Source organism: Vombatus ursinus, unplaced genomic scaffold (genome assembly GCF_900497805.2).
Source record: "Vombatus ursinus unplaced genomic scaffold, bare-nosed wombat genome assembly UNPS02014774.1, whole genome shotgun sequence".
NCBI classification, from domain to species: domain Eukaryota; kingdom Metazoa; phylum Chordata; class Mammalia; order Diprotodontia; family Vombatidae; genus Vombatus; species Vombatus ursinus.
Window position 1 is genome coordinate 19,765,477 of NW_020954552.1, and position 25,437 is coordinate 19,790,913.

Genomic DNA, 25,437 nt, shown 5'->3' on the forward strand with positions numbered 1-25,437 from the left:
TCACATGATGCCCCTAAGGAAAAGGCAACTATTCCTAACCCACATGGCCCTTGACTTGTCTCTAACTGGCAAAACGTAACTCTCCCCTTCTCAGGGTAAGAAGGTTGCCCCTAGTGATGACTAGCTGCATCATTATGCATCTGACTATATGCGTCATATCTCCAACCTCCCAGAAGCCATGACTGTGACAAATTGATGCTTCCCTGGAAAGTGGAAGGGCTCTCTTAACCAGTAGTTTCTTGGATCTAATCACTGGGAAGACTTACTTGATAAGAATGGAAAAATTTTTTAGCATGGTTCTGGCTGATCCTCTCCACTCCCTCGTTATTCCTTCTTCATCACACAGGTGTCTTGACCTCAAGGTTCCTGCCTCTTCAGAGGGTTCCATATGTCCTGGAGAAATAGTTCAGGTCCCTTTCAGTTGGTAGACTGCTATTCGATAGCTCAGGGACTCCTTCAAACAAGGGGCTTGGGAGTCCAAGGGGTGGTATTGTTGGAGGACATTCTGTTTTCATTTTTTTTTTTAAATTCAATTTCATCTTCAGTTCTAAATTCTTTCCCTCTCCCACCCACTGATTTTTGCTCCAATAACTGGGATCTCTGAGCTTGATTTACTGTATTTATTTGCTTCTATATATTGTGTACCTAATCTGTTCCATTGATCAACCACTTTTTCTTATCTAGCAATAAACTGTTCTGATGATTATGCTTTGTAGTATAGTTTGAGCTGATATAGAAAAGGTCCCCTTTCTTTTTTTTTTCATTGTTTCCCTTGACATTCTTGACCTTTTATTCCTTCGAATTTTGTTATGATTTTTTCTAGGTTCTACAAAGTAATTCCTTGGTAGTTTGATTGCTATGGCATTGAATAAATAAGTTAATTTAGGCAGTATTGTCATTTTAGGGGCAGCAAGTAACACAGTGGATAGAGTGCCAGGCCTGGAGTCATGAAGACTCATCTTCATGAGTTCAAATCCAGCCTCAGCCACTTTCTAGCTGTGTGATCCTGGGCAAGTCACTTAACTTTATTTGCCTGAGTTTATTCATCTGTAAAATAAGCTAGAGAAGGAAGTGGAAAACCATTCCAGTATCTTTGCCAAGAAAACTCCAAATGGGGTCACAAAGAGTCAGACATGACTGAAACAAATGAACAACAACATTGCCATTTTTATTACACTGGCTTAGCCTACCATGAGTAATTAATATTTTTCCAGGTATTGAGATGTCTTTATTTGTGTGAACAGCATTTTGTAATAGTGTTTGTATAATTTCTGTATGTGTCTTGGCAGGTAGACTTCCAAATATTTTCTACTGTCTGCAGTTATTTTATTTTATTTATTTATTTTAGGCAATTGGGGTTAAGTGACTTGCCCAGGGTCACACAGCTAATAAGTGTCAAGTGTTTGGTCTGACACTGGATTTGAACTCAGGTCCTCCTGACTTCAGGACCGGTGCTCTGTCCACTGCGCCACCTTCCTGCCTCTATAGTTATTTTAAATGGAATTTCTCTATCTGTCTCCTCTTGCTGGGTTTTGCTGGTAACATAGAAATGATGATGATTTGTGTGGGTTTATCTCATATCCCAGAACTTTGTTTAAGTTGTTAATGGTTTCATTTAGTTTTTTATTGACTCTCTAGGGTTTTCTAAGTAAAAGATCATATTATTTGCCCCCCAAATGATAGTTTTGTTTCCTCATCAAGGCATCTTGCTTTCTAATAACATGGTAGATGTGAAACTCTTGCTATAACTATGGTGGGTGTGTATTTGCCTGGAACAAAGGGGATCCCTTAGTTGACTTGGTGTGATTCTGATTCACCAGGATGAGGACAAGGAAGAGTTTTTATTTAGCCAACGTGGAAGAAGGGCACAGCTCTTTCACAGAAGCCTCTAAACCTCTCTCTCTTCCACCATCTTCCCAGGCCCCTGGATTCACAATCCAGATGTTACCACCTCACACATGGACTGTTGCAATAGCTTACTGATGCTGGCCTCTTGGCAGTTCCATGAACAAGACACTCCAATCTCTTGGCTCTAGGCATTCCCTCTGGCTGTCCCTCATGCTTGGAATGCTCACCCTTCTCTGCTCTGACTAGTGAACTCCCTGGGTTTCTTTAAGTTCCAACTAAAATCCCTCCTTCTACAGGAAGCCTTCCCCAACCCCTTCTTAATTCTAGTGCTTTCTCTCTATTATTTGTTTTTCCTTGTCTCTTTAGGGTTTATTTATTTATTTATTTTTAATTTTCAATATTCATTTTTATAAGATTTTGAGTTTTAAATTTTCCTCTGTCCCTCCCCTCTCTGCTTCCCATGATGGCATCCAATCTGATATAGGCTATACATGTACAATCATGTTAAACATATTTCCACATTAGTCATGTTGTTAAAGAAGAACCAGAACAAAAGGGAAAAACCACAAGAAAGAAAAAACAAAAAAGAAAAGAAAATAGTATCCTTCGATCTGCATTCAGACTCCATAGTTCTTTCTCTGGATGTGGATAGCATTTTCTTTTTATTTATTTAAATTTTGTCTTATTTTATTTTGGATAGCATTTTCCATCATGAATCTTTTGGAATTGTCTTAGATTACTGCAATGCTCAGAAGAGTTAAGTGTATCAAAGTTGGTCATTGCACAATGTTGCTGTTACTATGCACAATGTTCTGGTTTTGCTCACTTCACTCAGCTTCAGTTCATGTAAGTCTTTCAGGTTTTTCTGAAATCTGCCTGCTCATCATTTCTTATGGAACAATAGTATTCCATTACATTTATATACCACAATTTGTTCAGCCATTCCCTAATTAATGGGTATTCCCTCAATTTCCAATTCTTTGCCACCACAAAAAGAGCTGCTATAAATATTTTTGTACATGTGGGCCCTTTTCCCTTTTTTATGATCTCTTTGGCATACAGACCTAGTAGTGCTATGTTGGATCAAAGGGTATGCACAGTTTGATTGCTCTCTGGGCATAGTTCCAAATTGTTGTCTAGAATGGCTGGATCAGTTCACAACTCTGCCAGCAATGCTTTAATGTTCCAATTTTCCCACATCTTCTCCAACATTTATCATTTTCCTGTTTTGCCATGTTAGCCAATCTGATAGATGTGGTGTGGAACCTCAGAGTTGTTTTAATTTCTTTAATAAATAGTGGTTTAGAGCATTTTTCCACATGACTATAATTAGCTTTAATTTCTTCATTTGGAATCTGCCTGTTCATATCCTTTGACCATTTATCCATCAGGGAATGACTTGTATTCTTATAAATTTGACTTAATTCTCCATATATTTTAGAAATGAGGTCACTGGCTGTATTTCATTAGAGACACTGACTGTAAAAATTGTTTCCCAGCTTTCTGCTTTCCTTCTAGTCTTAGGTGCAATGGCTTTGTTTGTGCAAAAACTTCTCAATTTAATGTAACCAAAATTATCCACTTCACATATCATAATGTTCTCTATCTCTTGTTTGGTCATAAATTCTTCTATTCTCCATAGGTCTGACAGGTAAACTATTCCTTGCTCTCCTAATTTGCTTAAAGTATCACCCTTTATGTCTAAATTGTGTACCCATTTTGAATTTATATTGGTATATGATATAAGATGTTGGTCTATGCCTAGTTTCTGCCATAGTATTTTCCAATTTTCCCAGCAGTTTTTGTCAAATAGTGAGTTATTATCCTAGAAGCTGGAGTTTTGGGGTTTGTCAAACAGTATATTACTGTAGTCACTGACTGCTTTGTCTTGGGTGCCTAACCTATTCGACTGATCTACCATTTTATTTCTTAGCCAGTACCAAGTAGTTCTAATGATTGCTGCTTTATAACACAATTTTAGATCTGTGTTAGGTCACCTTCCCTTGCTTTTCTTTTCATCACTTCCCTTAATATTCTGGACCTTTTGTTTCTCCATATGATTTTTGTTATTATTTTTTCTAGCTCTATAAAATAATTTTTTGGAAGTTTGATTGGTATAGCACTGAATAAGCAAATTAATTTAGGCAGAATTGTCATTTTTATTATATTAGCTTGGCCTACCCATGAGCAACTGATATTTTTCCAATTACTTAAATCTGACTTTATTTGTGTGAAAAGTGTTTTGTAGTTGTGTTTATATAGTTCTTGGATTTGTCTTGGCAGGTAGACTCCCAAATATTTTATATTGTGTAGTTACTTTAAATGGAATTTCTCTTTTTAACTCTTGCTGCTGGGCTTTGTTAGTAATATATATAATGCCAATGATTTATGTGGGTTTATTTCATATCCTGCAACTTTGCTAAAGTTGTTTATTTCAAGTAGTTTTTTACTTGATTCTCTAAGTATGCCATCATATCATCTACAAAGAGTGATAGCTTTGTTTCTTCATTAGCTATTCTAATTCATTCAATTTCTTTTTCTTCTCTTATTGCTAAACCTAACATCTTTATAACAATATTGAATAACAATGGTGATAATGGACATCCTTGTTTTATCCCTGATCTTTTTGGAAATGCTTCTAGCTTACCTCCATTACATATAATGCTTGCTGATGGATTTAGATGGATGTTACTTATCATTTTAAGGAAAACTCCATTGATTCCTATGCTTTCTGGTATTTTTAATAGAAATGGGTGTTGTATTTTGTCAAAAGCTTTTTCTGCATGTATTGAGATAATCATATGACTTGTTAATTTTGTTACTGATATGGTCAATTATGCTGATAGTTTTCCTAATATTGAACCAGCCCTGCATTCCTGGCATAAATCCTACCTGGTCATAGTGCATTATCCTCATGATAAGTTCCTGTAATCTCTTTGCTGATATTTTATTTAAAATGTTTGCATCTGTATTCATTAGGGAAATTGGTCTATAATTTTCTTTCTCTGTTTTGCTCTTTCCAGTTTAGGTATCAGCACTATATATGTATCATAAAAAGAATTTGGCAAGACTCCACCTATTTTTCCAAATAATTTATATAATATTGGAATTAATTGTTCTTTAAATGTTGGTAGAATTCGCTTGTAAATCCATCTTGCCCTGGAGATTTTTTCTTAGGGAATTCACTGATAGCTTGTTCAGTTTCTTTTTCTGAAATGGGGTTATTTAGGTATTTTATTTCCTCTTCTGTTAATCTGGGCAATTTATATTTTTGTAAATATTTATCCATTTCACTTAGATTGTGAGATTTATTGGCATACAATTGGGCAAAATAGCTCCTAATCAATGTTTTAATTTCCTCTTCACTGATGGTGAATTCACTTTTTTTATTTTTGATACTGGTAATTTGGTTCTTTTTTTTTTTCCAACCAAATTAACCAAAAAGTTTATCTATTTTATTGTTTTTTTCCCATAAAACCAGCTCTTAGTTTGATTTATTAGTTCAATAGTTTTCTTAATTTCAATTTAATTAATTTCTCCTTTGATTTAGTTGTATGTCCAATTCATTGATTTGCTCTTTCTTTATTTTATTCATGTAGGCATTTAGAGAAATAAAATTTCCCCTAAGAACTGCTTTGGGGGGCAGCTAGATGGTGCAGTGGATAGAGCACCGGCCCTGGATTCAGGAGGACCTGAGTTCAAATCCAGCCTCAGACACATAACACTTACTAGCTGTGTGACCCTGGGCAAGTCACTTAACCCCACTGCCTAACCCCCCCCCAAAAAAAAAGAACTGCTTTGACTGTATCCCATAAGTTTTGATATGTTGTCTCATTGTCATTCTCTTGTATGAAGTTATTGATTGTTTCTATGATTTGTTGTTTACTGTTTTTGTTTTGTTTTGTTTTTGGTCTAGGCAATGGGGTTAAGTGACTTGCCCAGGGTCACACAGCTAGTAAGTGTTATGTGTCTGAGGCTGGATTTGAACTCAGGTCCTCCTGAATCCAGGGCCAGTGCTCTATCCACTATGCCACCTAGCTGCCCCTTATGATTTGCTGTTTGACTCACTCATTCTTTAGGATTAGATTATTTAATTTCCAATTAATTTTTAGTCTACCTTTCCATGGCCCTTTATTACATATAATTTTTACTGCATCATGACCTGAAAAGGATGCATTTAATATTTCTGCCTTTCTGCATTAGATTGTGAGGTTTTTATGCTCCAGTACATGGTAAATTTTTGTGTAGATTCCATATACTGCTGAGAAAAAGGTAAGTGCCTTTCTATTCCCATTCAGTTTTCTCCAGAGGTCTACCATATCTAACATTTCTAAAATTCTATTTACTTCCTTAACTTCTTTCTTGTTTATTTTCTAGTTAGATTTATCTAGTTCTCAGAGGGGGAAGCTGAGGTCCTCCACTAGTATAGTTTTACTATTTCTTCTTGTAACTCATTATCTATTCCTCTAAAGATCTGGATGCTATACCACTTGGTGCATATATATTTAGTATTGATATTATTTCATTGTTTATGGTTCCTTTCAGCAGGATGTAGTTTCCTTCCTTACCTCTTTTAATTAGATCTATTTTTGCTTTTGCTTTGTCTGAGATCAGATTGCTATCTCTGCTTTTTAAATTTCAGCTGAAGGATAATATATTCTGCTCTAGCCTTTCACCTCTCTGAATGTATCTCTCTGGTTCAAATGTGTTTCTTTTAAACAATATATTGTAGGATTGTGGTTTTGAATCCACTCTGCTATACATTTCTGTTTTATGGGAGAGTTAATCCCATTCACTTTCACAGTTATGATTACTAACTGTGTCTTTCTCTCCATCCTATTTCCCCTTCTGTTGATGCTTTTCTCTCTCCTTTCTCCCTTTCCCTCCTCACTAGTGTTTTGCTTCTGACTACTGCTTCCCTCAGTCTGCCCTCCCTTCTATCCACCCCCTCCCTTTTCTCTCCCCTTTCCCCTACCTCCTATAGGGTAAGATAGATTTCTATGCCCAAACTGAGTGTGTATGTTGTTCCCTCTTTGAGCCAAATCCACTGACAGTAAAGTTCAAACAATGCTCATCTTCCTTTTTTTCCCCTCTACTGTAATAGGTCTTTGTGCATCTTCACATGGCATAATTTTCCCTTTTCTGCCTCCTCCTTTCTTCTTCTCCCAGTACAATCCTTTTCTCATCTCTTTTTTTTTTTATCATCACATCAAAGTCAACTTATACCCACACCTTCTATCTATGTATACCCCTTCTAAATGTCATAATAAAGAGGCAGTTCTCAAGAGTTACAAGTATCATCTTCCCCTGCAGGGACGTAAATAGTTTAACCTTATTGAATCATGTGTTTTTTTTTTCCTTTCCTGTTTACTTTTTTATTCTTCTCTTGAGTCTTATATTTGAAGATCAAATTTTCTGTTTAGTTCTGGTTTTTTCATCAGAAAAGTTTGGAAGTCCCCTATTGCATTGAATGTCTATCTCCTCCCCTGAAAAATTATGCTTAATTTTGCTCCTTTGTCTTCTGGAATATCATATTCCAAACCCTCTGACCCTTTAATGTAGAAACCGCTAGGTCCTGTATAATTCTGACTGCAGTTCCATGGTATTTATGTTGTTTCTTTCTGGCTGCTTGCTGCATTTTCTTCTGGACCTGATAATTCTGGAATTTGGCTAAAATATTCTGTGGAGTTTTCATTTTGGGATCTCTTTCAGGAGGTGATTGGTGGATTCTTTCAATGATGATTTTATCCTCTGGTTCTAGGACCTCAGGGCAGTTTTCCTTAATAATTTCTTGAAAGATGCTGTTCAGGCTCTTATTTTGATTATGGCTTTCAGGTAGACCAATAATTTTTAAATTATCTGTACTGGATCTATTTTCCAGGTCAATTGTTTTTCAAATAAGGTATTTTGCATTTTTCTAGTTTTTCTTTCTTTTGATTTTGTTTGACTGATTTTTGATGTCTCCCAGTTATTAGCTTCCACTTGTCCAATTCAATTTTTTAGGAATCACTTTCTTCTGTTAGCTTTTGTACTTCCTTTTCCATTTGGCCAATTCTACTTTTTAAGGAGTTCTTCTTTTCAGTGAATTTTTGTATCTCCTTTTCCACCTGGCCAATTATACTTTTTAAGGAGTTGTTTTCTTCCCCCATTTGGCTAAACTTAAGGAATTGTTTTATTCAGTCAATTTTTGACTGAATTGACTGACTTCCTTTTCCAAGCCGTTGACTCTCTCTTGCATAACTTTCATTTCTTTTCCCAATTCTTCTTCTACTTCTCTTATCTGACTTTTCAAATCCTTCTTGAGCTCTTCCAACAAGACTTTTTGAGCTTGAGACCAATTCATATTGCCCTTTGGTTTTGGATGCAGGTATATTGACAATGTTGTCCCTGTTCTGAGTTTGTGTTTTGATGTTTCCTGTTTTCATAGAAACTGTCTATGGTCAGTGTTCATTTTTGCTTTTTGCTTATGATGTTTGCTTATTTCCTGGCTTTTAAAGTTGAGCTCTGCTTCTGGGGCATAGAGGGCACTGTCCCAAGCTTCTTGTGCTGGGAGCCAGGGCCCTGGTCACTGGTTTTGTGTGCTGGGGCCTCAGGTGCTGCCAGCTGGAGGCTGCAGGGATCTGACAGCTTACCTGATGCTGACCTAGGGTCCTAGTGGTGCTGTTTGGCATGTGCTGAGGCCAGGTGGAGTTTTTCTGCATTTCCCCAAGGCTACACTGAAGTACGTGGGGGTTTAGTCACTGGAGGAGGCCTGCCTGTTTGGGGCTATGCCAGTGCTTGCGGTGGTTCTGAGCTGGAATCTGCTGGTTCCCCTGGCTATGCTAAGGAGTGTCCTGGTGTTGGCATTTGTCTGCTCCACCACTCTGGAGCTCAGGATCTCCCACTGGTTTGCTGAGGTGGGGCTTGTTGCTGGCTTGCTGGGATGTTTTCTGTCCTGGAATGTGCCCCCTTTTATCCAAGTGAGACAGACCTTTCTTGCTGATCTTTCAAGTTTCCAGGGCTAAAAGATTGCTTCACTCTGTCTTTTCAGTGTTCCAGGATTTTTCCTGAGGTCCTATTTTCTGATTTTTTCAGAGGTCAATAAGGGAAAGTGACAGTGATTTACTGCTTACTCTGCCTTGGCTCTTGCTCTATTAATTATTGCCTATTTTTCCTGTATATTGTTTATTTATTGTTTGCTTCCACTCTTCCACTAGACTGCAAGTCCTCTGAGATTAGAGGCTGTTTTTTGCCTTTCTTGTATCCCCAGCACTTAGCACAGTGGAGCCTGGCACAGAGTAGATACTTAATCAATACATATTAACTGACTGACAAAAAGGGCAAAGATTTGGTATCATTCCCCTGACAGAATTCTCATGGATGGGGACATTTTTGCAGGTGGGAAATTATAAGAAATGCACTGATATCACCTTAGATCCTGGGACAGATTGTATGTAAGAAGTTGGGGCTTCTTAGCAATTTTACTGCAGATGACTCTGATGGAGGATGAGGAATTGTTGACTGTATCAGAAGTGTCTGTGCAGAGGCCCTGATATTCCTGTAGTTGTTCCTGTTGATCAACACCACCTCACATCAGGAAAAGAAATCTGTGACTATCTTAGAAGTGGCATCTTCTGTGCTGCTCTGGTTCATTATCACCATTTTGCATAAGGAAACCCACTGTAAACCACAAAGATGTCATCACAGAGATTCAACTGTGAATCTCTGAGACGTAGTCTTTCTGAAGGGAGAAGGAAAAGGCTTCTGGTGTTTGTGCCCCTCCATATTTTCTTTTGGCTTGGTTTGTTTCTGTTCCTCTTTTTCCTTTTTTTAGTACTGCTCATGCTACAAGGTCTATCCAGTAAAAGACTTGAGGCTTAGTCTTTCCAAAGGAGGAAAAAAGACTTAGGGTTATTGACTTTTGTTTTCCTCCACATTTTTGTTTATTTTTTATTTTTTCCTCTTTTCCCCCTTTATCATCCCTTAATACACAATCCATGACAGGACTGAATAGTAAAAGTCCTCTCTGCATTTAAATGGTAGAAGGTCCTCTAGAAGATCCTTAGGCTTTTACAACCCAAGGGAGGCACGTGATAGGATCGGGATTTTCTGAAGCAACTTCCTTTGGCCCCAGCTTCCCCGATGCAGCTGCTTGGTTAAGAAGCAAGACCTCCCATACTTGGTGGGTGCCTGAAACCACCTGAGTCACCACACCCTGATGATTTACTAACCAGATATGTTTCCAGATGGAGATGGGGGGACTACATCCAGAGAAGTTAAAGGACTCTGTGTCCATGTTGCAAATTCTTATTGTGATAGGGCAAAGTAAACTTCCTCTTTTGTTAAACGCTGCTGTTAAAAGCCTGTACTTCATTTCATCTCAACTTTGAACCTGAACTAAGACGGTACTGGTATTAGAATCACACCTCCAATAATCCCTAATAACATATATTAACAAAATAGAAGAGGATAACATTAAAGAACTGAATAGGTACTTTTTATTTTCAAAAATAGAAAGCCAACAAATAAATGCAAAGTAAAAACAAAAGAAGAGATATTGAAAACTAAAAGAGAAATAGATAATCTGGAAAACAAAAAGACTATATAAATATAAACAAAACTAAAAGCTGATTTTTCAAAAATACTAAGAAAAGTGATAAACCTTTAGCCAACCTGATTATAAAGGACAGAAAATCAAATCAACCAAAATAACAAATGAAGTAGATGAAACTACAGCAAAACCAGAAGAAATAAAAAGAATTATCAGAATCTACTACGCACAAAAAAGAATGAAGGAGACAGAGAAATACTTTTAAAAATATAAAATAACCAAAATAATAACAGACATACATCTTAAATAATCTCATCTCAGAAATAAAAATAAAAACTAGTTACAAAGGAATTTAAAAAACCCTCCTGGTCAAATTTTTAAAGAACAATTAGTACTAATACTACACAACTTATTCTCAAAAGTTGAGAAAGAAAGCACTCTACCAGATTCTATTTATGAGACAAATATAGTCCTAATATATAAACCAGGAAAAGATAAAGCATACAAGGAGAACTATAAATCAATATCATTAATGAATGTTGATTGAAATACTTTAAATAAAATCTTCTCAGACTACAGCAATTAATCTGAGAAATCATTCATTTTAACCAAGTTGGATTTAAATTAGGAATGCAAGGATGGTTCAACACTAAGAAAACAATCAACATAATCATATTAAAAACAAATACATCAAAATCCACATGATTATCTCAATAGTCATAAAAAGCCTTTGATAAAATATAATACTCACTTATGTTAAAAAAAAAGAACTCTACAAAGTATAGGCAAATAAAACTTTCTAATATCATAAAAATATGTTAAAACCAAAAGCAAACATTATATAGAATGGCAGATATACTAGAAGCTTTCCCAGCAAATATAAGAGTGAAACAAGGATGCCCACTCTCCCCAATATTATTGGATATATTTCTAGAAATACTAGCAATAGTAACAAGACAAAAGAATGAAAACAAAGTCATAAAGATAGGCACAATGGAGATAAAACTATCCTTATTTGTTGCGAAAATGAAATTTTATTTAGAAAATCTTAGGGAGAAGAAGAGTCAAGATGGTGGGACCACAGGAAAAAGCACTACAGCCTAGCTTCCCCACCAAAACTCCTTCGCAAAGACCTGGAAAATGCACCAGATCGAATTCTAATTGGGAATTCTGGAAAAAGTCACAGTGAGCCATTTTCCTAGCACAGACTGGCTTAGGGAGCTTGAAAGAGAGGTCTGCAGACAATGAGGAGTGGGACTGGTCAGGAGACTGCCATATGTGGAACATTCCAGTGCCCAGGTAATGAGAGAGAGCTGAGAATGAGCACCAGGACAGAAGTACTAGGGAAGGAAGAGATCCCAGGGGTCCCTGAATTAAGTGCACAGTGCCAAAATAGGTACTAACTGGTAGCTCTGTTGCTTACTACCCAGTTCTAGGTCAAGAAGCCAGGATGGACTAAGAGTGGCAGTCAGTCATGGACTCTACCTACTGAGTGAGGAACAAATTCAGAAGCAAAAAGTAGCTGTGAAGCTTTGATTCTAGGAGAAGAGTAGGGACTCAGTTCTAGCCTCCAGCCCAGCCTGGAAGCTTGCAGTGGAATCACTAGGACAGGAATCCTAGACCAAAGGGAACTCTGCAGTTCAATTGTTCTGAACATGCAAAGTGGGTTAATAGTCTAAGAATGACTTGAGTCCAGCAGCAGTCCGCTGAAACTTCTAACCAGAGACAAACTGACAAATCCAAACCTGGGTCAAAAACTTGCTGAACTCAGACCAGGAGGGCAGTGAGCAGACATTGCCCCAGATCACATCACTCTGGAAACACTGAAAGCTAGTAGGCCCCCAACACAAGCTGTGAAAGCAGCAGAAGGATGCAAGGAAAAAAAACAAAGCTCAGCCCACTCCAGAAGTACAAAGAACCCAGCCCTAGTATAAAGTCCAAAGTCAAGAGATAAGCTAGAAGAATGAGGGAAAAAAATAATTTTACCATAAAGAGCTATCATAAAGACAGAGAATCTTATGACATAAGCCTGGATAAAGAGAATGACTCCAAAACATCTATAAGCAAAGCCTCAAAGAAAAATGCAACTAACACACTAATCCAACCAAAACTCCTAGAAGAAACAAAGCAAGATGGGCAGCTAAGTAACACAGTGGATGGAGCACTGGCCCTGGAGTCAGGAGGACCTGAGTTCAAAACTCAGCCTCAGACACTTACTAGCTGTGTGACTGTGGGCAAGTCACTTAATCTTGATTGCCTCAAAAAAAAAAGTACAAAAAGAAACAAAGTAAGAGGCTTTCTTCTTTTCTTTTAAAGAGCTAAAAATCTTTTTTAAAAACTAAAAGAAAGTAGAAAAGGAAAAAAAATAGGAATAGAAATGAGAGCTAAGGAAGAAAGATATGAAAGAATTAAGAGCCTGGAACAAAACCTTACCCAAGAAAATAAATCCCTGAAAATTAGAATTAACCAAATAGAAGCTAATGACTCCTTGAGACATCAAAAATTATTTTTAAAAATCAAAAGACTAGGGGCAGCTAGGTGGACAGAGCACTGGCCCCGGAGCCAGGAGGACCTGAATTCAAATCTGGCCTCAGACACATAACACTCACTAGCTGTGTGACTTTTAACAAGTCCCAATTGCCTCACCAAAAAAAAAAAAAAATCAAAAGACTAACAACAAAACAAAACAAAACAAAAAACAGGAGAAAATGTGAGCTATATCATAGCAAAAACAAAAGAGGTGGGAAACATTGAAGAGAGATAATTTAAGAATCATTAGACTACCTGAAAGCCAGAACAACAAAAAGAACTAAACATCATATTTCAAGAAATCATAAAAGAAGACTGCTCAGATCTCTTAGAACCATTGGCAAGGTGGAAATAAAAAGAATCCACCTGCCACCTCCCAAAGGAAACCCCAAATGAAAATTCCCAGGAACTTCATAGCCAAAATCCAAAGCTTCCAGATTAAAGGAAAAAAAAATGCAAGCAGCCATAAAGAAAGAATTCAAGTACTGAAGAGTCACATTTAGGATCACATAAATTTAGCAGTCTACCATAAAGTGGAGAGCTTGGAATGTAATATTTCAGAAGGTAGAAGATATAAGCTTAGAACCAAGAATAACTTACTAGGAAAATAGTAAAAAACAAAAAAATGGATCTTTAATGAAATAGATTTCTAAGCATTTCTGATGAAAAGTTAAGAGTTATGCAGAAACCTTGAAATGCAAACACAGGCATCAAGAGGCATAAAAAGGTAAACATTCTGTGAAAGACTTAACTACTCCTATCAAGACAATGATCCAAGACAATTCCAAAGGACCCATAATGAAAAACGCTATCCACCTCCATAGAGAGAAGTGATGAACTCTGAATGTAGATTGACGCATACTTTTTTAAAATTAATTTATTTTGATTTATCAATAATCACTTCCATATGCTTCTGAGTTTAAAATTTTTCTCTCCCTTCCCCCCATCACCCTCCCCAAGACAGCACACAATATCATATAGGCTATACATATACATTACTACTAAACATATTTTCACATTAGTGATCTTGTAAGTAAAAATTAAAACCAATAGGAGGAACCACCAGCAAGAGGAAACAAAACTCAACAGAAGAGAAAAAAATAGCAAATAGTATGCTTCAATCTGCATTCAAATTCCATAGTTCTTTCTTTGAATGTGGATAGCATTTTCCATCATGAGACCTTTGGAGATGTCTTAGATCCTGGTATTGCTGGGAAGGGTTAAATTTATCAGTATTAGTCATCACACAACGTGGTTCTGGTCATGAAGCATACTTTTTTACTTTGTTTTTCTTGTTTTATTTTTTGTCGTGTTTTCTTTTGCAAATGGCCAATACGGAAATGTTTGCAGAACTTCACATATATAATCAACATCAAATTGTTTGTCTTCTCAAGGAAGAGGGAGGACTGGAAGGAAAGGAGAGAATTGGGAACTCAAAATTTTAAAAAATTAATATTAAAATATTTTTTACATGAAATTAAGAAATATTTAGTGAAATAAATAAAAATTAAAAAAAACCTTTAAAAAAGGTAAACATGAATGAGCAATCATAAGGGATTAAACAAGGTTAAACTGATTATATTCATAAATGGGGAGATGATATATATAGACAGTTCTCATTTTATGTAAATTCACATTATACAAATTTGACTTTACCTAAAGAATTCTGAAAGAAATCTGTATACCAGCCCTCCCCCCAAAAAAACAACTAATCTTGACTCTATTGTAGAGTACTGTGCTCTGTCTCTACTCTTACCCCTCAGCTTGGTGTTTGAAGCCTCCCAACTCCCCTTCAAACCAAATTAAACCGATCCAAAAAAGCCTAAAAAACAACCCTCCAAAGGAAAACTGAAGAAGGACCTTCCCGGGGACATGGCTTGAGACCTCTGGAGCCAAGAGAGGAGAACTTTGCCCCAATCTTTTGCCCTACTCAGCCACCTGCAGGCCTGTAGAACCACTTGTCTTTTGTCCCTAGAATTTCTAGGCCCTCAGTCTAATTAGACTCCCTCTAAAACTCCAGGTGATAATAAAGTTCTTATTTACTTGTTACAGGTATCATCTCCCCATTTAAGAATGTAAATAGTTTAACCTTGTTTAGTCCCTTATGATTCCTCCTTCATGTTTACCTTTTTACGTTTCTCTTCAGTCCTGTATTTTAATGTCAAATTTTCTATTCACTTTTGGTCTTTTTATCAGAAATGTTCAGAAGTCTGTTTCATTAAGTGTTCATTTCCTGTCCCCACCCCAACCCCCATAGTATTAAACTCAGTTTTCCTGGGTAGATTATTTTGGGTTATAATCCTAGATCTTTTGCCTTTCAAAATCATATTCCAAGCCCTCTCTTAGTGGTGGTGGCTGCTAAATTCTATTTGATCCAGACTGTGGCTCCGAGGTTCTTAAATTCTTTCTTTCTGGCTGCTTCAATATTTTCTCCTTGACCTGGAAGCTCTGAATTTTGGCTATAATGTTTCTGGGAGGTTTTTTTTTCGGTTTGTTTTTGTTTGTTTTTTAAGAAGATGATTACTTTGCCCTCTGGGTCTAGGCTATTTGGGTAGTTTTATTTATAATTTCTTGAAATAAGTCTGGGATCTCTTTTGGCTTATGGGGTTTCAGTTAGTCCAGTGAGTTGTAAACTATTTCTCCTCAATCTATTTTTCTGGTCAGTTGTTTTTCCTAGAAGACATTTCACACTTTCTCCTATTTTTTTCCATTTGTTAAACTTTATTTTATTATTTCTTTATGTCTCATGGAGTCATAGGCTTCCATTTAGCTAATCCTAATTTTCAAGGAGTTACTTATTTCACTGACATTTTGTACCTCTTTTGCCAAGCTGTTAATTCTCTTTTCATAATTTTTTTGCACAGCTCTCAATTCTTTCCCTATTTTTTCTCTACTGCTCTCATTTGGTTTTAAAAAATCATTGTCTTTAACTTTCATAGGAATTCTTGTTGGACTTGTGACCAATCTGCCTTTTTCTTTGAATCTTTTAATGCTTGTACATATGGTTGTAAATGTTTTTAAATCACTGTCTTCTGTGGTTGTGCCTTGGGCCGTCACCCTAATAGCTCTTTATGGTCAGGTTCCTTTTTTTTTTTTTTTTATTCATTCATCAAGCCTACTTCTTACCTTTGGACTTTGTTGGGTTATGCTTACTTCTGGGTTGGGGGATGTCTAACCTGAATTTCAGTCCTTTTATGTCCTTCAGCTTTTTCCATAGCTCATTTTGGGAGCTTGTAAGTTTTAGTGATCCCAAAGTTGTTTGATCTGGGGAGAGGTCTGTTTGACTTTCTGGTTTGAGCTCTGCAAGCTCCTGACCTAGGTTTACTTCTGTTGTCTTATATGTGGTTGAGTTTCAGTAGACTGTTACAGGACTCAGTCATTGATTGCCCACTGGGAGATTGCTGCAGGTTCATAGCAACAGAATTGTTGACTTCCCTTAGTCTTGGTCTCTTGCCCTGATTATTTCACCACAAGCTTATGTGTTAGGCTAAAGGCCTAGCTCTGTTCCCGGGCTCAGAGCCACACAACTGTGTTTCTAGAACTTGTTCATTGCTTGGTACCCAGCAAATCTCAATGCTTGCTAGTGACTGCTCCTTTCTTCCTTGGATCTACGACTCCAAACTGATTTATCGGCAACAGTGCTGCTAGATGTCATTTGTTTCTGCTCTTATAGCTAGTGCAGAGTCTCCTGGGATCTTTCAACCCTGGTGCTCTGTCTCAGCTCCCTTTCCATTCCTGGGCACTGGAATGCTCTTTGTTCCTGCTACCACTGCTCTTACCATGATATACTCCCAGCCGATCTCTACTTCAGTGTCCAAAGACACCATATTTCCAAATAGCACATTATATTAATTATAAGGCCTTTTATGAACTACTGCACAGACATTTCACATTCTCCCTGAACCTGCAGTGAGCAATTCTGCACTGACCATGGAGGGTTGGCAAAGTCAGAATTTCCTGCTGAATGCAGGTATTGCTTTAGTTCTGTTGCTACAGGATCTCACTGTTGTTGTTTTCCTCTTTCAAAAGCCAGCTAGTACAGCAACTTTCTTCATTTGGACAGCAGGTGATGCTTCACTTTGGAACTCAGGAACTCTTTATACTTACAAGGTAAAATCCAAGGCTAGAAACGTCCACATCTCAGGACAGTAGTCAATGACCTGTGCTAATAAAAGGAAATGGCAGATGAAGGACACCAAGAATCAGGGAGTTTAGGGGCCCTAGTTTCAGGACTGCTTGAGTGAGCACACCTCCCAGTCCCACTTGTAGCTACTACAAGATGCTGTTATTGATGCTGGGAGCAAAGGGGGAAGAAATCTCTCCATGTTTTGCTAGAAAACTTGAAACTAGGGAGAAGAGTCCAAAAGAGGCAGAACCAATTCCATAGCTGATTCTTATAGGCTACAGAGACCAACAATGCGATTTGTCACTGATACAATGGATAGAGTGCTAGGTCTGGAGTCAGGAAGACCTGAGTTCAAAACTAGCTCTCAGCCATTTATTAGCTATGTGACGCCAGCAAGTTACTCAGTCTCCCTCAGTTTCCTCAACTGTAAAATGGTGATAACAATAGCACCTAACTCCTAGGATCAAATGAAATAATATTTTGTAAAGTACCTAACACAGTGCTAAGTTGTGAGGATCAAATGAGATACTATCTGCAAAGTGCTGTGTGTGGTGATTGGCAGATAGTAGGTGCTAAATAAATGCTTGTTCTTTTTTCCCTCTCTTCTCCAGTAATTTAATATCTTGAGAGAGTTGCATGGGGCATTGAGAAGCGAAGTGATTTGCCCAAGGTTATACAATGTGTCAGAATTAAGAAAAAAACCCAGGTATTCCTAATTCATACATGGCATTGCTAGGTCCAAGAGTATGAATAGTTTAGTAACTTTTGGGGTTCCAAATTGCTTTCCAGAATGGTGGGACACAGTTCAACCAACAATATATCATTGTGACTATTTTCCCCAGAGCCCCTCCAACATGTCCTTTTCTTGCTCTGCCACCTTTACCAATCTAGGGTGTGAGATGATGCCTCAGATTTTCTTTATTTGTATTTCTTTAATTATTAATGATCTGCAGGATTTTTACATAGCTATTGAGAGCTTCCCACAGTAATTGCTTGTTCATATCCTTTAGCTATTTACCAACTGAGGAATGGCTCTTATTCTTATAAAATTAAATCAATTCCTTTTACGTTTTAGAAATGAGACTTAGAGAAATTTGCTACAAAGATTTTTTTCTGTTTACTGCTTCCCTTCTCATCTGTTACATTGATTTTGTTTGTGTAAAACCTTTTTAATTTTATATAATAAAAACTGCATATTTTATCTTTTGTGATCCTATCAGCTGTCCATAGATCTGAAAGGAAATTTCCTTGTTCCTCTAATTCATTAATGATGTGACCTTTTACAGTTAAGTCATGTATCAATTTGGAGAGCTAATCGTGGTGTATAATGTGAGATTATAGCTCTAAACCTAATTTTTGACAAACCTGCTTTCCAGTTTTCCTGACAGTTTTTGTTGAATCAACAAGTCTTTATTATAGCAGCCAGGGGTTTGGGGTTTATCAAACATGAGGTTACTATACTGATTTATTTCTATATATTGTGTACCTAATCTGTTTACCTGAGTAGCCAACAGGACTCCCAGGATCCTTCTGATTGGAAGGCAAAGCTCCATTTAGAGGGAATGTATGCCAGCCATCTCTTCATTTCCCACCCAGGCACTCCTCTGAATTTCTCTGTCATGCTCCTCATGTAGAATAACTTTCTTCCCCCCTTCTCAGCTTCCTTTTGTGTACTGTCTTTCCCATTAGACTGTAAACTCCTTGAGGGCAATGATTATCTTTCTTTTTCCTCTTATCCCCAGTCCTCAGCACAGTGTCTGGAATATAGCAGACATTTAATAAATGTTTATTGACAGACTGTTGCTGTAATCAATTTTTCTAATTTTTAATCAGTACCAAATCATATTGACTGTTTTGTAGCGTAATTTGAGACCTGGAACTCCAAGGCCTCCTTCATTCTCATTTTCCAATGATTCTCTCCTCAATCTGTTTTCCTGGACAGCTGTTTTTGATATGAGATAACTAACTTTTTCTTCTATTTTTTTCAGTCTTTTTATTTTTATATTTCATGTTGTCTCATGGAGTCATTAAATTCTAAATAGTCCATTTAATTTTCAAGGAATCTGTTATTTGAATGAGGTTTCGTACCTCTTTAATAAGTTAATTCTTTCAATCTTTCTTCCAAAGTTCACAGTTCTTTTCCAACTTTTCCCTCTAGCATTCTCATTTCAATTATAATATCATTTTAAAACCTTTTTCTTGATTCTTGCTTAATTTTTTCCAGAATTTTAGTTTACCCTGTAGCAATTTGCATTTTTCTTTGAGGCTTTGCTTATAGCTGTTTTGGATTTATTTTCTTTTACTGGGTTTGTGTCTTGGGCATCCCTGGCACCATAATAATTTTTTATTGTGAGAGTCTTTTGTTTTTTATTCAGTCTTCTAGCCTTAATTTACAAATTGAGGTTTTGTATTAGGGCCAGATGGAATATCAGTGTCTTAATTGGCTAACTTTTATATTCTCTGGAGTCCTGTTGATGTTTTCTCTGGATATCAAATACTGTTTCTTCAAAGATGTCATCAGAGGTGCTTCAGTCTGGGGATATGCCAACTTTCATTGTGTTTTAAGCAATCTGATTCAGGACAAAGCTTGACCGCTACTCTCTTGGTCTGTTTGGCAAGCTCCTAATCCCAGTCTGAATCTGGGCAACATAACCTTGGGCTTGCCCCTGGTTGGAGCTTCAGCAAACTGCTTCTGGTGTCAGTGGGCTCGAAGGCTCTGATGGCTCAGAAAGGCAGAACTACAGGCTTCCTTGAGTCTGGGCTCCCTGCCCTGGCCCCACTGCTGATTAACACCTCAGAATGGGCTGGGGGCTGGGGGCTGAATCTGAGATCTTATTTTGGAGTCAGTGTCAGACAGCTGCTGCATATTTTGTTCTTGCTCGTTGCCCAATATGCTGCTTCAGGCCTTGCCTAAGTTGGATCTGCTAGATGACTGGTTGGCCCTTGCCCTGACACAGAGCCACACGTTCGCTACATACATAGCTGCATGTTTCCACCTAAATCTGGATCTTCCCATTGAAGTTGGATCTGAAATCCAAATTGAGAGTCAGAACTCCATAGCTTCAGGTTGGGGCTGTTCTTGCTGTCTGCAAGGTATATAGGATCAAGCCCAGTTCCTCTTAGACTCATGACCATTCCGTGTCCTGGAAAACAGCCCCAGGTTGGCCCACATCTTGCTACACGTCCCCTCCTAAATCTGCAACTGGATCTGCAGTTCAGCTTTGAGGTAAAAAAGACTTAGATGCTGGCTGGCTCCTATTCCTGCTCCCTAGGCCAGAAAACTTTCTGTATTTTGGTGTTGGATTTTCTGATCAATATTTGGTCTAGTGCTCTTCTTAGGTCTTTGTTTGGGTAGTTGTGGGGGAGTGCCAGGCTGTACTGATTCTTACTACTCCATCTTGGCTGGTTCTCTGTGTGTGTGGTATCATCCTAGGAGAATGAAAGCTCTTTCTCTTCTTCTTTTTCTTCTTTTTGGAGGCAATCTTGTTTTGGAGGGGTTAAGTGACTTGCCCAGGGTCACACAACTAGTAAGTGTCTGATGCCATATTTGAACTCAGGTCCTCCTGACTCTAGACCTGGTGCTCTATCCACTGTGCCACCTAGCTGTCCCTGGATGTAAGCTTCTTGATGGCATTTGTATCCCCAGAACCAAATACAGTGCCTATCACATAACAGGAGCTAATAAATGCTAGATAAATAAAAAAGCTTTTAAACTCAATAAAAAAGATTATAAATGAGTATTCTGTCATGAAAAGTGGTACAGTTAATCAAATAAAGGGCTGGCCTTGAAGTCAGGAAGACCACAGTTCACATCTGGCATTTGGCACATACTAGCATGTGAGCCTGGGAAGTCACTCAACTTCTGAGTGCTCTAGGTAACTCTCTAAAAGTATAAATTTTGGGTGAGGAGAGTTTCCAAACAAGGAATTAATTTCTAGATGAAATCAAAGATTTGGAACAAAAATAAATTCTTTCATGTAGGTTTGCTTGAAAACAAACCCAATGCTTTATATCAGAAAGTTTGTTGTTTTAGGAATGCTACCAAAGTGAGGAGGGCCCTAATCAGTCTGTATGGCTTATAATGTATGCATATATGTGTATAGATGGACTAATGCATTTTTTATATAAATACAGAACTCAGTGGGAAAGCTGAGAGCTAGGTGACAGAAATTTATACTGATTGGAATGGAGTGCTGCTGAATGGAAAAGGCAGGAGTGGTAGGAGTAAGCAATGAAAGAGGTAAAAAGGAAGTCCCTAATTAGTAGCTTCAACTATTTGGAGAACTTTGAAGAAAGTTACAGTCAAAATAGTATTGAGTAAATTAACAATGGTGACGTTGAAGAGTGAAGGAAGCAACATCAGAGAAAAGAAGTTAATGTTATTATTACAAAAGAAAGTTGGCAGGCAGAACGGTACAGGATCCTGGATGGATATAAGCATGCCAAGATAAAGGTTGTGACAGAGAAAAAAAGAGAGGGAATAGAAAAAGATAAAGATAAAAGGCAGATATTAGAGAGGGAAGTAGGAGCGTTTGGTAACTTTTTGGGGAGGATGTTATAGTTCATAGTTCTGAATAAAGGAAGGAAGTAGTCTTTGCTGATATATGGGAAGTAAGAAGAAAAAAATAACATGCAATTTCTGGATCTAGTTGAAAACAAGAATTTGGCTTGAGCTACTTTGTCCTTGAAGTTATGCAGTAAGAAGTATCTCAAGGCAGATGTAGTCTAGCGGCATTTCAGGGAAAGGAACTACAAAAGGTTGTTTTGTGATCGTTTGCTCAAAGTAGTGCTATTTTGTGAAGTTAACAGTGACATGTATACTTTGCTTTAGCCAAAGTGGGTAGATAACTGACAATCTATCCATTTTCCTTGAATTACTGTCTGTCCTATTCAGCCTCACTTGATCCCCTTAATCAATAAAGACCCTCATGCTCTTCAGCCCCACCCTTTGGACCATGAATGACACTTGGTCTGCACCTCTTATACACTTAGCTTTTAGTATTATATAGTTTTTTGTGTTTGTGTCATATTCCTTTTACAGAGTATAAGATTCATGAGGACAGGGATAATTTTATTTAATCTTTATATTTCTTCTTCCTAACTTCCCTTTTTCTGTTGAAGGCATCTTTCTAGCCATACAAGCTCAGAGTCCTCTTCCATTCTTCATTCTCCATCCCTCTCTCCAATCATTTGCCTAATCTCATTAATTCTTTTACAGTATCTATTATAACCATCCTGTTCTCTCTATTCCTTTAAGCCATCATCCTAACTGAAATATTCATCAATTCTTGCCTGGATTATTGCAATAGCCTCCGAATTAACCTCTTTGCCTCCAGTCCTTCCCTTCTCCAATTCATCCTCTATATAGCTGCCAAAGTGATATTCCTAAAGGAATCTCTAATTCCTGACCACTTCACTCCTTTGTCTCCAAGGCTCTACTGGCTCCCTATTGCTACTACGATAAAATATAAAGTCCTCTGACATTCAAAGCTCTTCACAATCTAACTTTAACCTACCTTTCTAGGTATAATATTACACATTATTCTTCATAATATCTAATTTCCATACAAAATCACCTATTTGCTATTCTTCATACATTACATTCAATCACCTGTATTCCTGTTTTTGCACATGCCTGAAATGAACTCCCTCCTCACCTCTGCCTCTCAAAATTCCTAGATCCCTTCAAAGCTCTGCCCAAGTGCTGCCTCCTACGAGAAGCCTTTCCTGACTCACCTTCCAAGCAGACAGTGACCTGTTTCCAAATTGCTTTCTGTCTACTGCGCATATATTTTGTATTGGAGAGATAGTGTGGATGGAAGGCTTCCTTCAGAACTAGGAGTGCAAATCCAGCCTCTGATACGTGGCTGTGTGACCCTAGGCAAATTATTTAACCCCTCAGCGCCCTGGGCAATTCTCCTAAGGCTATAATTTTTAGCGAAGGTAACTACCTGCATTGGAAGAGGGAGCTTCTTCACCTATGAGTTCCCTATATTGATAAAATCACAGGGCCAGTCCCTATTCACATATTTTGTAACTACTTTGATGTGTTCATGTTGTTTTTCCAGATAAAATGTAAACCCCGTGAAGGTACAGAATTTTCTTTTTGTCTTCCTGTCCCCAATGCCAGGCACACAATAGGCTCTTAAAAATTCTAGCCTGTAGAATCCTTCTGTACCTTGTACAGTACTCTGCATATACAAGAGTGCTCTGGACTTGGCTCTTTAATGAATGTTTAGTAAAGTTAAACAGTTAATAAGGAACACTGTAATCCGTTACCTAAAGTATACTTACAACTTGGAGAACATTATAGCTGTGCCACACAAGCTGACTTTTGTCTACTTTGCTTGTTGGCATAAAAAGGCATTTATGATTAGCTAAGTGACCAAATGTATTATTCTATGTTGGACAGCTCTGCTTTTTGCTTCTCTCATCTTAGTAAGACAGCATTCTAAAACAGGCCTGCAAAAAAAGGGCAGTTTCATAATATCTGGGATGCTTACTCATTTTAAAGGCTCTTTCTCATCTTCTGTATTTCTTTCTTCCAATTACTAAGGCAAATTAATAAATGACTTATATTATGTAAGTCTCTACCATACCACTTTCAAATTGTTCTTCATTCCCTTTTTCATTAGTTGGAAGAGTTGCCCACTTCATCCTAAGCCCCTAGCTATCAAGGTATATTATCAACAATTTGGTGAGTAACATCTATTCCCTAGGGACACAAATAAGGAAAGAAAGTTTTAAGACTCTATAAGGAACTCAGCAGAAAGCTACATAACATTCCAAAGAAGAAATTGATGAATATCTCTAAAGAAAAAAAGGACTAAATCTGGTTTACTAATTCATACCAATTGATAATCATTGGGAAGCTCACTAGTAGGGGCTCACAAGCTACACATTAGAAAAGCATTCCTAACTCTTCAGAGCTACTCCTAGAATGGTGAAGGCACATGGGACACTAACACGCTAATGTGAACGGGAGTTGGGAGCTACAGACCATGTACTACACTGAGATCATAGGAAATATCAGTGGATCTAAGATCTACCACCTCTTATTAAGAGGGCACACTGAAGAAATTGGGGCCCCTTTGTGTGTGATCTTTAGGCTCCCATTCAGTTCTAATATTTTTCTGTTTCTAAGTACTGGCTTCTTTATAATTGTCCAAATAAAGTTTAAGTATAAAGACATGTGTGTATGTATGTATATACATATATATTCATATAAATATATGTACAAACACACATTTTTTTTTGAGGGGGAAGGGGCACTAGAACTGGCTTCACTTTCTTAATACAGCTCTTCATATACATGTGATGCCGCTTCAATGTCCTGCCCAAGCTGTTTGCTAATCATTAATCATACATACTTATGACCCAATAGTCTTTTTTGAAATTTGGTCATTTTAATAATTTAAACACTAGCACTACATTGTGCGGACCCTGGTTACTTTTCCAATGTACTTATAGGATGACTGGAATAACCTTTACTTAGTGCTGAGAATTTAAGGCCAAGGGCTATTGCAGGGCGATCTATTTCGTTTCCTTATTTTGGAATTTCCCTGGCATTAAGAAAAACAGGTCCAAGCTGATAAATTGGATTATGGTGTGCCTGAAAGCCATCTCCAAACTTGATTTTACTTGGAATTAGGTGTGGCTTTTTCAGTTTGTTAATATTTCACTATTTGGAAATGTTTTCAGAAGCATGTGAGCCATTAGGACACGTGTTTAAAAAAAAAAAAAGGTTTAAGTAACCCTCCTCCAAAGATTAAAATGTAAAATTCCATGAAAATTAGGATAAAAGCATTTGTCTACAACTCTACATTTGAGGCTGCAAAGAGAAAGCTGGGGGCGGTGGGGGTGGGGGGAACCGTGGCTAAAATATAATTGCTGCTCTGGGTCCTGGGTTTCCACTTCCTTCTCCAGTTGCAAACGTGCGGGTAAATGGTGAATTTCGGAGCCCGATCCCAGCACGGTGCACATGTAAATTCATTTTACCTTTGGAACACACGGAGGAAAAACGGATTTCTTTTCCCTCTTGGGCCAAAGCACGTTAAAACTTGCAGTTTTTTCCACGACTTCGCAAGCTGCCCGGGGCGGGGGCATCAAGCTGGCCACCGGGGCCCGAACCGGCCGAGGAGATCCCGGTTCCGGGGCCGGGCGGGAAGCCGAGCTACCGTCCCTCGGGCTTTCGCCCGAGCCAGAGGCCGCGAGGATCCCCGGCGTCGCCCCGAACTGGCCGCGGGGGACGGTTCCGCTCCCGCCGCTTCTTCTCCGTCGGGGCGGGGCCAGCGAAGCGGGAAGGCTATGGGGGGGGGCGGGCGAAGGGTGGACCAAGGCGCGCGGCCAGCCGAGAGGCACCTCCCCCTCCCCCACCCGTGCCCTCGGCGCACGAACCTTCACT

The 25,437-nt window shown here is 38.1% G+C and overlaps 1 long non-coding RNA gene across 1 annotated transcript; it reads right to left on the reverse strand.

Annotated features, from left to right (window-relative positions):
* Nucleotides 1–316: 316 nt before the first annotated feature.
* Nucleotides 317–25,175, reverse strand: LOC114044665. Its single transcript, XR_003569270.1, has 3 exons — nt 25,032–25,175; nt 17,015–17,072; nt 317–393 (listed from the first exon to the last, which is right to left on the reverse strand). It is a non-coding gene; the product is annotated as an uncharacterized LOC114044665 (long non-coding RNA).
* Between the last annotated feature and the right edge of the window lie 262 nt (nt 25,176–25,437).